Consider the following 11,183-nt stretch of genomic DNA (forward strand, 5'->3'; position numbering starts at 1 on the left):
ATTGCCTAATAATTGTGCACACAGTGTATAGTTAAGGTTAGGGCAGGGTAGGGGTTAAGGTTGTCATGCTGGGATTAGGGTTTTCCCATTATAAATGAACGACGAGTCCCCACAAAGATATGAATACAGAGGACAGAAGGAGAGAAGATGGGATCTGTGGAAATTCCAGTATGCTTGTGCAAATGAAACATCGTTTCCAATGCATAGGCTTCTCTCAGGAGAGCGAGACGCCATATGCTGGATGGAAATGAAACTACTTCCTATGTGTTTGTCAAGTAAGCGTCTTTATTATTATGGAGTCCATCCCCAGCCATAACAAAGCACACACAACCTTGGAGGTGTGACGCACCAGTATTACAAGCTGAGCCACCCTATTTTAACACCATGTAATTATTTAATGATACAATTAACATGCAAAATACATCAACAGATACAATGTAACTATTTTTATTTGATGCATTTCTTTAGTGTTATATAAAGTAATCCTTTGATAAAAGACTTTAATTATCTGGTCAGCTTTGTTGAGTCATATTGGCTCCTGGGTAATGAATCATCTCAGATGAGTGACCCGTCCATCACACGCCGGCATGTCATCCTCCGTCCTCGTTGGCGAGTCTCGGAGATGAGCCCCGCTCCAGTCTCACCAGCCGCTAATGACACGTCCATCACGCTAATCTGTGACAAAAGAGCAGTGACCCGCGGCTGTCTCAGATGGCCTGGGGGGGGGGCAGAATCAGCAGGGTGATGGAGTTTGCCGTCAAAGGGCCGGGGAATGAGGGGATCGCGAGGGCCTCGGAGTGGAATTCCGCACAGACATCGAGCAGATGGGCTCCGGCGAAGGCCGTGTGACCAGGAAGTGATGCTGTGTCAGTGGTGGTGAAATGAGGTGAAGGAGGTGAACGGTCAAATCGTGAATTCCTGTGGATCAGAATGGAGAGGAGGGGGTCATCCTTTTTATGAAAGCCCTTTATATCTTGACCTCCCCCACATGGGCCAGTAGGGCGTCCATCCGACGCCTGGCACAAGGGCACAGGCTCTTGATTGATTTGAGAGATGGCACCTCCGTGGTGCCCCGGCCCCCATAGGATGCAGGCCAATCTTCCCATCAGCACCCATTGGTCGATCCCCCTCCAATCCTCACCTCCACCCCCATCTGTCATCTGGAAAGACAAGACCTGACAGGCGCGTGCGTCCACGACTAAAGAGGTGGAAGAGACAGTAACGGATTGCCCCTAGAAACCTACCTCTAGCTTAAAGGATACTTCGAATTCTGTTTGGTCTGGTTCTCTCGCATGTGTCAGTATATAACGAAACCCACCACGGAATCAGAGACCGTTACACTGAGCGATGCTTAACCTGCGGCCGCTGACAAATGACTACCGCTGGCGGCTCATTTAGCGAGACGCGGAGTAAAACCCCTCTTAAGACGCCCAGCCACATCTGTTAGGCGCAAACCCTGCTGCTTGAAAGCGAGACCAGATGAAGGATATCCCATCCCGCCGCTGGTTTTAATGGGGCAGGACAGGGTTGGTGGAGTGTTACAGCAGTGAATCCTGCTAGAAACTCTGCCCGCAGGTGCAACAATCATTCACCTAAAAGCATGGGGTCCATGCTGGGACAGTGGGAAGGATTTTAATGAAAATAGAGATAAGGATATTAGCCTATAAAATGCTGGGGCCCCTGGATCTGCGAGGGTATTCATGCTGCTCTGGAGCCCCTGAGTGGCATGAATCACTCGGTGAGCACCACGTCAGCGTGAGCGCGGAGTCCTGGCCGGGAGAGCGACACACATTTTTTATGGATGCAACAAACACAATGGTCCAGTCCAGGACGGTGGGATGGCTGACCGGCGGAGAAAGGTTTGAAATAAAGCAGACAGAGAAATGAAAAACAATGAAATAGGACAAAGGATGGAGGGTTTGAGACGGGATCTGGTTGAGGCCTGGGTTGACCATCAGGTTATGGTCAATATGGCTATACTGTGAGTAAATGTGTTCCAGGCCCCCTGGTGACCCTGGGCTGCATGAGCAGTTAGAAGATGGATGAGTGCTGGAGATGTATACATGCATAGTGTGGTACCACAGAGATCAGCTGAGATCACATGACATACACTCCTGCGACTGGCAGTCAGTGTCTCCGTACCCACATTTATGTATTTGGAAGTGATTCATTCCATCTTTGTTTGCAGTCTGCTTTTGCCTGCAATTTACACGCCTATCAATGCAGGCACAGGCCTGGTACGTGTCAGAGCATCCAGCAGCCTGGAAGCTGCGCAGGCAGGGAAATGACGCAATAATGGTTTACTGAGAGAAGGCGTTCACACTTACGGAACATTGACACCAGACAGTGAGTGCAGTTTGCTGTCCTTAGTCTGCAGTCTGCAGCCATGAAGTGCTCGTGCGCATATGAAATGCTGGTTAAAGAAATAAATGTAATCATTAGAAAGAAAGAAATAAGGAAGGAAAGAAAGGAAGAAAGAAAGAAAGAGCCAATACTGAGCAATTTATTTCAATATCCAGGGATGTGACCCTGCATGTGATGTTTGACCTTTTCGAGGGTCATATGCAGATGTATGGGGGGGGGGGGGTATTTATTAGAGCACACTAGCACCACCCACAGCATTTTGGAGAGATTCAGACGATACTCATTTAGCATCGAGCGAATTAAAGCAGATCATAAATTTTAGTTTATTCATATGATTCACTAAAACAATAACAATCACAAGTATGATCATTTTCATTTGACATAAATGGAGAAATGGGAGGAAGTTTACCTGGTGTTGTAAGGAAAATAATATGAATCATTTGTGGACAACTTGCTATATACAAAAGAGCAAACAGGTAAGCGTAAAGACAACTTCACCAGAGGGATCAATAAAGCATCGATTATTATTATTATTATTATTATTATTATTATTTACTGTTTTCTTAGATGGTTCATAAAAAAAACACATCTTCACCATTAATTCATCTAATGGAAAGTTATGCATTGCATAAAATCCCTTGTAATACTTACTCAAAACTTGCAATAAGAACATTGGTGATGTGAGGTTTGCATGCAGCTGCTCGGCCATGGAAGCCCATTCCATGAAGCTCCCGGTGCACAGTTTCTGTCCTGGGGTCAATGCCAGAGGGAGTTTGGAACTCTACAGTTAGTGAGTCAACAGAGCGTTGGCGTCTTTTACACACTATGCACCTCAACATTCGGGGACCCGGCTCTGTTACTTTACATGGTCTGACACTTCGTGGCTGAGTGTCTGTTGTTCCTAAACACCTGCACTTTGCAATAAAACCACTTACAAGCTGACCATGGAATATTTAGCAGGGAAGAAATCTCACAAACTGATTTATTGCCAAGGTGGCCTCCGATAAAGATACCATAACTCGGTGCTTGATTTTATACACCTGTGGCAATGGGTCTGAATGAGTCACCGGAATTCAATAATTAAGAGGTGTGTCCCAGTACTTTTGTCGTGTACAGTATGTAGTATGTATACTATGTAACATATAGCATAAAGGCTCTCATCATTGTTACTCTGGTGAATGAAATAAGTGTACCAATAAAATACAATTAATATCCAGTATAGAGTCCTTCTTCATTGTTATATTGGAGGCAGTAATGTTTGTACCAATGATATATTGTGTAACATAGAGCATAGTGATTCTTGTCACTGATATTCTGCAGCATGTAATACTGATAGTAATATACTCCGTAACATAAAGCATAGTGTTTCTCCTCACTGGTATTTTTCAGCATGTAATATTCATAGTAATATACTCCGTAACATACAGCATAGTGTTTCTCCTCACTGGTATTTTTCAGCATGTAATATTCATAGTAATATACTCCGTAACATACAGCATAGTGTTTCTCCTCACTGGTATTTCTCAGCATGTAATATTCATAGTAATATACTCCGTAACATACAGCATAGTGTTTCTCGTCATTGTTCTTCTGGAGAATGTATGTAATGCTCCTTTGAGCATTCATTGGCATCATCGTGTATAAATAGTGACTGTCACGCTGTGCCTGCCATCAGCACCTGTCATCTCACCATCAGAGGCATGGGGGCTTTGTGGACCAGCCACTTGACAGCTGTGGTAAAAGGCGAGACAGACGGGGTGCTGGTGGACGGGGCCCCCTGGAGGGCCGGCTTCACGCATGCCTTCACTCTTAAAGAGGGCCACCAGGCTCTGTGAAGCCACCCATAAACACCAGACTGTGAACTAGTGAGCCGATGTACGTGGGAACCGGCCGTGGTCACATCACCCTCACACAGAAATGCGACCGATCGCAACGAAGCCGAGTGCTCTCATGAGGTCACATGGGTGTGGGCTGGAAAATTTATCGAATGATGCAGTTTTTGGCATTGCCATTGGTCAGAGAAACGCGCATTAATACATACAAAAGGGAACTTACTATGAAAAAGTATCTGCTGGAAGACCTAACACGTATTATTAACTTAATAAGACTAATGGCTGTCCTCAAGCATGTTTGCATGATTAAATTCCATCTCTCCTTATAGAATTTTCCTTTTAAGTGAGTCACCAGAAGCATTTTTAAATTCACCATGTCATATCTCAGAATCACTTCAGTAATACTAATAATAGCAATAAAAATAATATTTTACAGGATAAAAGTTTGGCTATCGACTTACTTTGCGTAAGATAATTTGTTGGTGATTTCTCACAATGTGTCAATAGAGAACAGAGAATCGTCAGGATTCACAAATCACAGACGGAAACAGTCTACTGGTCTGCTTAGCTCTCGGCACCCTGAGATATAATGTGTGCAGCTCAGTGGGCTGGGGATCTGTGTCTGCATCCAGCAGGTTGTGGGTATGCATCCCATGCATGCCAGAATAATAACATCATCATTGGACCCTTGAGCAAATCGCCAGCTTCTCCAGATTGATTCTTTCTTTCTCTCTCAGATCTTTGTTTCTTATCTTTGGGCAAAACCTTCTGCTATATAAATACATCTGACATCGAGAAGAGTGCTCCTCTTCATATTGGGGGATTCTAGAACTCGATTACACTAAACTGCTGGTCATTTCTTATTATAGAATTTAAGCTAACTGATAACTGAGCATCAAATGACATGCATTGGATATTTTGAGATATTATAATGAGACACGGTGTAGCAGGACGTGAGCCAATAGCTTTTCGGTGATCGTTTCAGGTAATTAACCCTGCTAGTGATACCCTCCTCCTGCGCTTCTCCTCGCCTGAGTGCACCCCACAGGTCTCGCTGAATATTTACTCCCTGGACATTTCCATCACGCGCCTCTGATTTGCTCTGGCTGTGCGTGGAGAGCGATAAAATCCAAAATGCACGGGGAACCCGACCTAATGCAGACGTCTTCATTGGAGTGAAAGAGGGATTAAGCACCCGCCAAACACCTGCCGATGGAGGTGGCCAACTTTCCCATCATATGGCATGACCGCTTAGCGTGGACGTTCACTTTCCTGCCATAAATTTTATCACCAGCTGTATGCAGTCATAATGGCTCCTTTATGATTTGCCATTAATATCCCTACCAGCGCACCATAGTGACCAACTCCTCATCTGGAGGCATTGATTGGAGATACTCCTAACCACGCCACCCCATGATATGCAGCACAGCTGATTACTCACACATAAATCAATAGCAGCTAGTTTGTAATATCAAATGTCACACTTATAGGCTGCAAAAAGAATACCAGTGGAAATACATGATTGCAATATGAATTGAAATATTTTGCCAGTTACATTTGTCTATAAGCTGTTTGGGATGGACGTGCTTCTCAGCCGGCTGGCATGGTTGTGAAGTGGAGAATGATCACAGCACTAATGTTGGGGGTTTGACTCTTCTGTTTGATGATCATGGAGATTCCACCTTCATCCCATGCTGTGCTGGTTTATGCTCGATTCCCCAGTTTCCTCCAACACAATCAGAAGGGACATTTCAGTGTTTCTGTGAATTGCTCTCCAAATGTTACCCATAGTGTACGTCTTGTAATGGACTCACATTCCATCCATCCAAGATGTGCCCAGTACTACCCAGTATGTGCTTCATGACTTGGTTGGTAGAAATGGATAACTCTGGAAGATGAATGGACGAATAACTCTGGAAGATGAATAACTCTGGAAGATGAATGGATGAATAACTCTGGAAGATGAATAAATCTGGAGGATGAATGGATGAATAACTCTGGAAGATTAATGGATGAATAACTCTGGAAGATTAATGGATGAATAAATCTGGAAGATTAATGGATGAATAAATCTGGAAGATGAATGGATGAATAACTCTGGAAGATGAATGGATGAATAACTCTGGAAGATTAATGGATGAATAAATCTGGAAGATGAATGGACGAATAACTGGAAGATGAATGGATGAATAACTCTGGAAGATGAATAAATCTTGAGGATGAATGGACGAATAACTCTGGAAGATAAATGGATGAATAAATCAGGAAGATGAATACCTCTGGAAGATGAATGGATGAATAACTGGAAGATGAATAAATCTGAAAGATGAATGGATGAATAACTCGGGAAGATGAATGGATGAATAAATCAGGAAGATGAATACCTCTGGAAGATGAATGGATGAATAACTCTGGAAGATGAATGGATGAATAACTCTGGAAGATTAATGGATGAATAAATCTGGAAGATGAATGGATGAATAAATCTGGAAGATGAATGGACGAATAACTGGAAGATGAATGGATGAATAAATCCGGAAGATGAATAACTCTGGAAGATGAATGGATGAATAACTCTGGATGATGAATGGATGAATAACTTGGGCTACATCTTCTGCATATTGCATGAAAGTGCTTTCCATCACTACAAACTGAATTCTTTGGACTAATACCTGAGCCTCATTTCACCATTTATGTCTTTATGTAACTTCCCAGCCCTGATTTCCAACATCGATAATATTTACATATGTACTGAAATCTAACTGGTCCTTAATTCATTAAGTATTCACTGGTTAAAATGGTAAAATGAGGAGCTGGTGACCGTGCCTTTCGATAGGTCCTTCTTGTGGTTGCATGTGAATGATTGGCTGCATGTCGGTACCTCTTCTGGCATGCATTGTATGTGTTCCATGAACTGCACTGCATAAAGATAGCAATGAACTTGACAGAGAAGCTGTTTTAGGAAAAACGACCTACAGATGAGGCTCAGGGGCAGGTGTTAGAGGACCAGCATATACTAAGAATATTTAAAAATAGGTGTAAATTGCTAAAAAATAAACCACAATTACCATAGCAGGAAATTTACTTTTATTTGTTAGCAGCCTAAGCAGTTTTTCAGTTGCCCCAATATCTCTGCCATTACGGTAATTTTGAAGGCCGGCATAAAATGAAATGGGATTTCAGAGTTATTTCTACTCAAAACCCACAGGCAAAGGTTGATGAAATAGGTTTCTTAATGTCACACTTTAAAAAAAAATGACTGGATTAAAACAAAAAGTAAAACAAAAAAAGGAGCCACTAAGACCCAAAGCATCAATTTCTATACATGGTCATTTAAGTTCTCACTGTTTCTAAACGTTTCCATTTACAGACGAGAATAAATCACATGTAAATCAATACAGTTCAAAGCACAGGGGATAGAGGGCAATCGAAAAGCCCATCAAACGTGCAAAAGTGTTCCCTGGAGCCTAAGGGGGGGACGCATGGATGACAACTTTGCCGGAAAAAGTAATAAAAGAGAAGATTATTATAACAGATGTTGCCTATGATTGTGATTTATGAGGATTGCGGGCAGAGTTGAGATGCTGTATTTGCCTTGTGAGTGACTTTTCATTGTTTTCGGATGTATGACAGTGAGCCAATAGCGTGAGTTTGAAGTTTATCTTTATCTGCGGCTTGGAGGCATGAAAAAAAAATTATCAGCCTCATTGCGTGGGGGGGGGGGGGGGGGTTTTGGATGATTCCAAGGGCCCTTAAGTAACAGGGTCCCTAAGAAGTTGGAACATCATTGGATCTGTCTGCATTGAGGGCCAAATACGATGAACATTCTTGGGACCTAAAATGTCCAAAGGCCTCCCAGCTTGAGCCTAACATCTTCTGCTCTGTCCATTAAGTCTTATTTCTTACCAAACCAAATGATGTCATCCATATTCTAAAACCTCTTGTCCTACTCAGAGTCACAAGGGGGGGTCTCACAGGATACAAACACAAAACAGGGAACCCAGGATGGGGCACCAACGCATCACAGGACACACTCACAGCTATGGGCAATTTGGTAACTCCAGGTAGCCACAGCATGTTTTAGGATCATGAGGAGAAACTGGACGAAACTCCACAACAGCATGCAACATACAAACTCCACACACATGGAACACTGGCAGAGACTTGAACCTACAGTAGATCCTAGAGATGAGACAAGAGTGCTAACCACTGCACCCCCATGCACCCTTCATGAAAAATTATAGGCACTTCTTTTCTTGACAGGAGTCTTTATAAACTAAGAACAATTTTTTTTTGTTTCCACAACCCTCTAAAGAATAAGTAGTAAGAAGATGGATGGATGGATGGATGGATGGATAGTTTTAATAGATGCCTTATGCGGAGCGTGGCAGTCAAAATGTGAATTTCACCATGTGATTAGATGCTATGTGACTGTAGTTCGACATCACAGTTTCTGGAATGTTAAAGGTTTCGTTTTCCTAAAGCAAGCCTGCAGAGAAAGCTTAGTGTCGTCCACAGCCAGAAAGTTCACTCCACCTTTATGCTGGGATTGCTGGCCGATGCAAAACTTAAATAGCCTTCCGGGGCCGCAACAAAAAATAAATGTATAATCAATTACACTGCAGGGAAGGTTCTTGACTCCGCAGAACTGCTTTCACAAATCTTTGTAAAAGTCTCCAGCAAGTCTTGAGTAGAGCAAAGACTGCGGCTGCGTCAAAAAAAAGCAAAGTTTCACAATTGCAATTAATGGAGATGGAATTGAATCGATAGTTATTTAAATCATCCTCTCCAATTTGGAACCATTCTATGCAGATTCTTCACTTTAAATGGAGAATTCAGGGGCATCGATTATTCGTGAGTTATTTTTATGTCTTTCTTGGAATGGTTCAGGCACATGCCTCAAGGATTCATAACTGTATGGACGTCAGGAGCTGAAAATGCCAGAGAAACAAATAACTATAATAAATTATGAAACGAACATGAGCCTACTTACGATATTGATCTGAATAGAAACAACATGAATTACATGCGTATGAAGGACACCCTTCTGCGATATATAAAAGTCCATTATACCAAGAAAATGCCTTTGACTTTGATATTGGGGACAGTATTTAGAAGACATTCAAGGGTAATCGCTTCATCTGATTGGACACCAAGAGGTTCTGAATTAGCGATCCACCAATCCAACATAGAGTGATGAGGAAGTCCGGAGCCTATCTCAGACAACATGGGGCACAAGAGATTCCAATCAGTTAGCAAGCTGATAATATGTGCTGATAATATCCACTGGCATGCATTTCAATGCTGCCGGTGCCATTAGCGTAGAAGATCAATTTCCAATCTTTATCTGCAGCTGTTTTCATCTCTGAGCATTTGACATGTGATACTACTGACAAATTGCAGCTCTTGGTTTCAGAAAAATAGCCACCAGTTAATGTCTAATGCAATGAAGGGGCAGTATCCTATTAGTGCAAGTAAATAAGGGTTATGGATGTTCATATCGGTAAATGTGACCAGTAATGCATGTTCTGGGAAGTACACTGCATCAGCGTTCTAAGAGGGAAGTGCATCTTCCTATTTATGGATTGGGGTTCAAATCCACCCCCGGCATAGAATTTGTGGGATTGGCATGTTCTCCCTGTGTTGCACAAGTTCCCTGCAGGAATTAGCTAGATCCACATCTCTAACTTCACTGTGTGTGTGTATATGTACCTAGAGATGGACTGACATCACCTCCTGGGTGGTTACTGTAATGGGCTTCAGGCTCACTGTAATGCTATACTGGTAGCTGGAAGATGGACAGATACAGGTATATGCCAAATTGGGGACGGATAATCCATGTAGACTTTACCTTTATAGCTTGAAAGGAATAAAAAAATATGCCTGTTACACATGTAACATTTTATAAATTTACCTTGTACGCCAATAACAAGCTCTTCTGCTCTGTAGCCAGATTGGAGACCTGATTCCATAAATCATGTTAAATTAATTGAAACAAACATAACATTTTGCCATAACGGGGGCAGTAAAAGGGCATCAGTCCAAAAATGACAAATGACAAAAATACTGACTGTTAAATGAAGTTAACTCCTCCAGTACTGCGTTCCGCTACTAGATTTCATTCATGTGGTACATTTTTATCGAAGGGCTGTTTGCTGTAATCAGTTTTAATTTTATTTACTGTTGGTGTTAAAATGAAGAGACGATTTTAAAGCATACTGGCTGAGTGTTTGGCAGAATAATCTTGATTCCCATCCCAGGCTATGTTCGAGTTTGAGGAACTTGCATCTTCTCCGCATATTTCTGTGTCTACTCTTGTTCGTGGACATACCTGGCATGCTGTGAGTGTGCCCCCTGCGAAACACTGGCATGCTGTGAGTGTGCCCCCTGCGAAACACTGGCACGTCGCCCCTGTTTCATGACCCGCGTGTGCTGGTTCACTGCGACCCAGCGCGAGTAATAGATAGATGCAAAAATATTTTCAGGGAAAAAGAAAAATAAAGTCGGTACACTGCCATGAGAGTCCACTCTGATGGCTTGAACATTTACCGCCAAAATCAAATGTCATGGCAACCTTTCCACAAGTGTCTTATATTCCAGGAAAAATATAGACAATACCAGCAAATAACACAGAACCAGCTGTTTGTCGTGCAGCATTTCACAGGAGAGCAAGCTTCTGTTGTGTAAAAAAAAAACAAACAAAAAAAAAACGATCACTTTGTTTCTCTGTGTCCGATGAATTCAGTAGCATTCTGGTATTTCATGGTAAATCTTAGGGAAAGAGGAGAACCGTGTCTGTAGAGGTTGAATATTTAGAAAATAATATAAGAACCACATTGTACAAAAACTACTTATCACCCTTATGTAACCCAAGTAATCACCCATTCAGAAACTGTTACATAATTGCTCTTTGCAAACCTGGCCTCATAATGGGTGAACGTGCTTCTGGCTGATTTGTACGCATCTCCATGAAGCCTCTGCCACTGA

The sequence above is a fragment of the Brienomyrus brachyistius genome, unplaced genomic scaffold, assembly GCF_023856365.1.
Source record: "Brienomyrus brachyistius isolate T26 unplaced genomic scaffold, BBRACH_0.4 scaffold70, whole genome shotgun sequence".
Lineage (NCBI taxonomy): Eukaryota > Metazoa > Chordata > Actinopteri > Osteoglossiformes > Mormyridae > Brienomyrus > Brienomyrus brachyistius.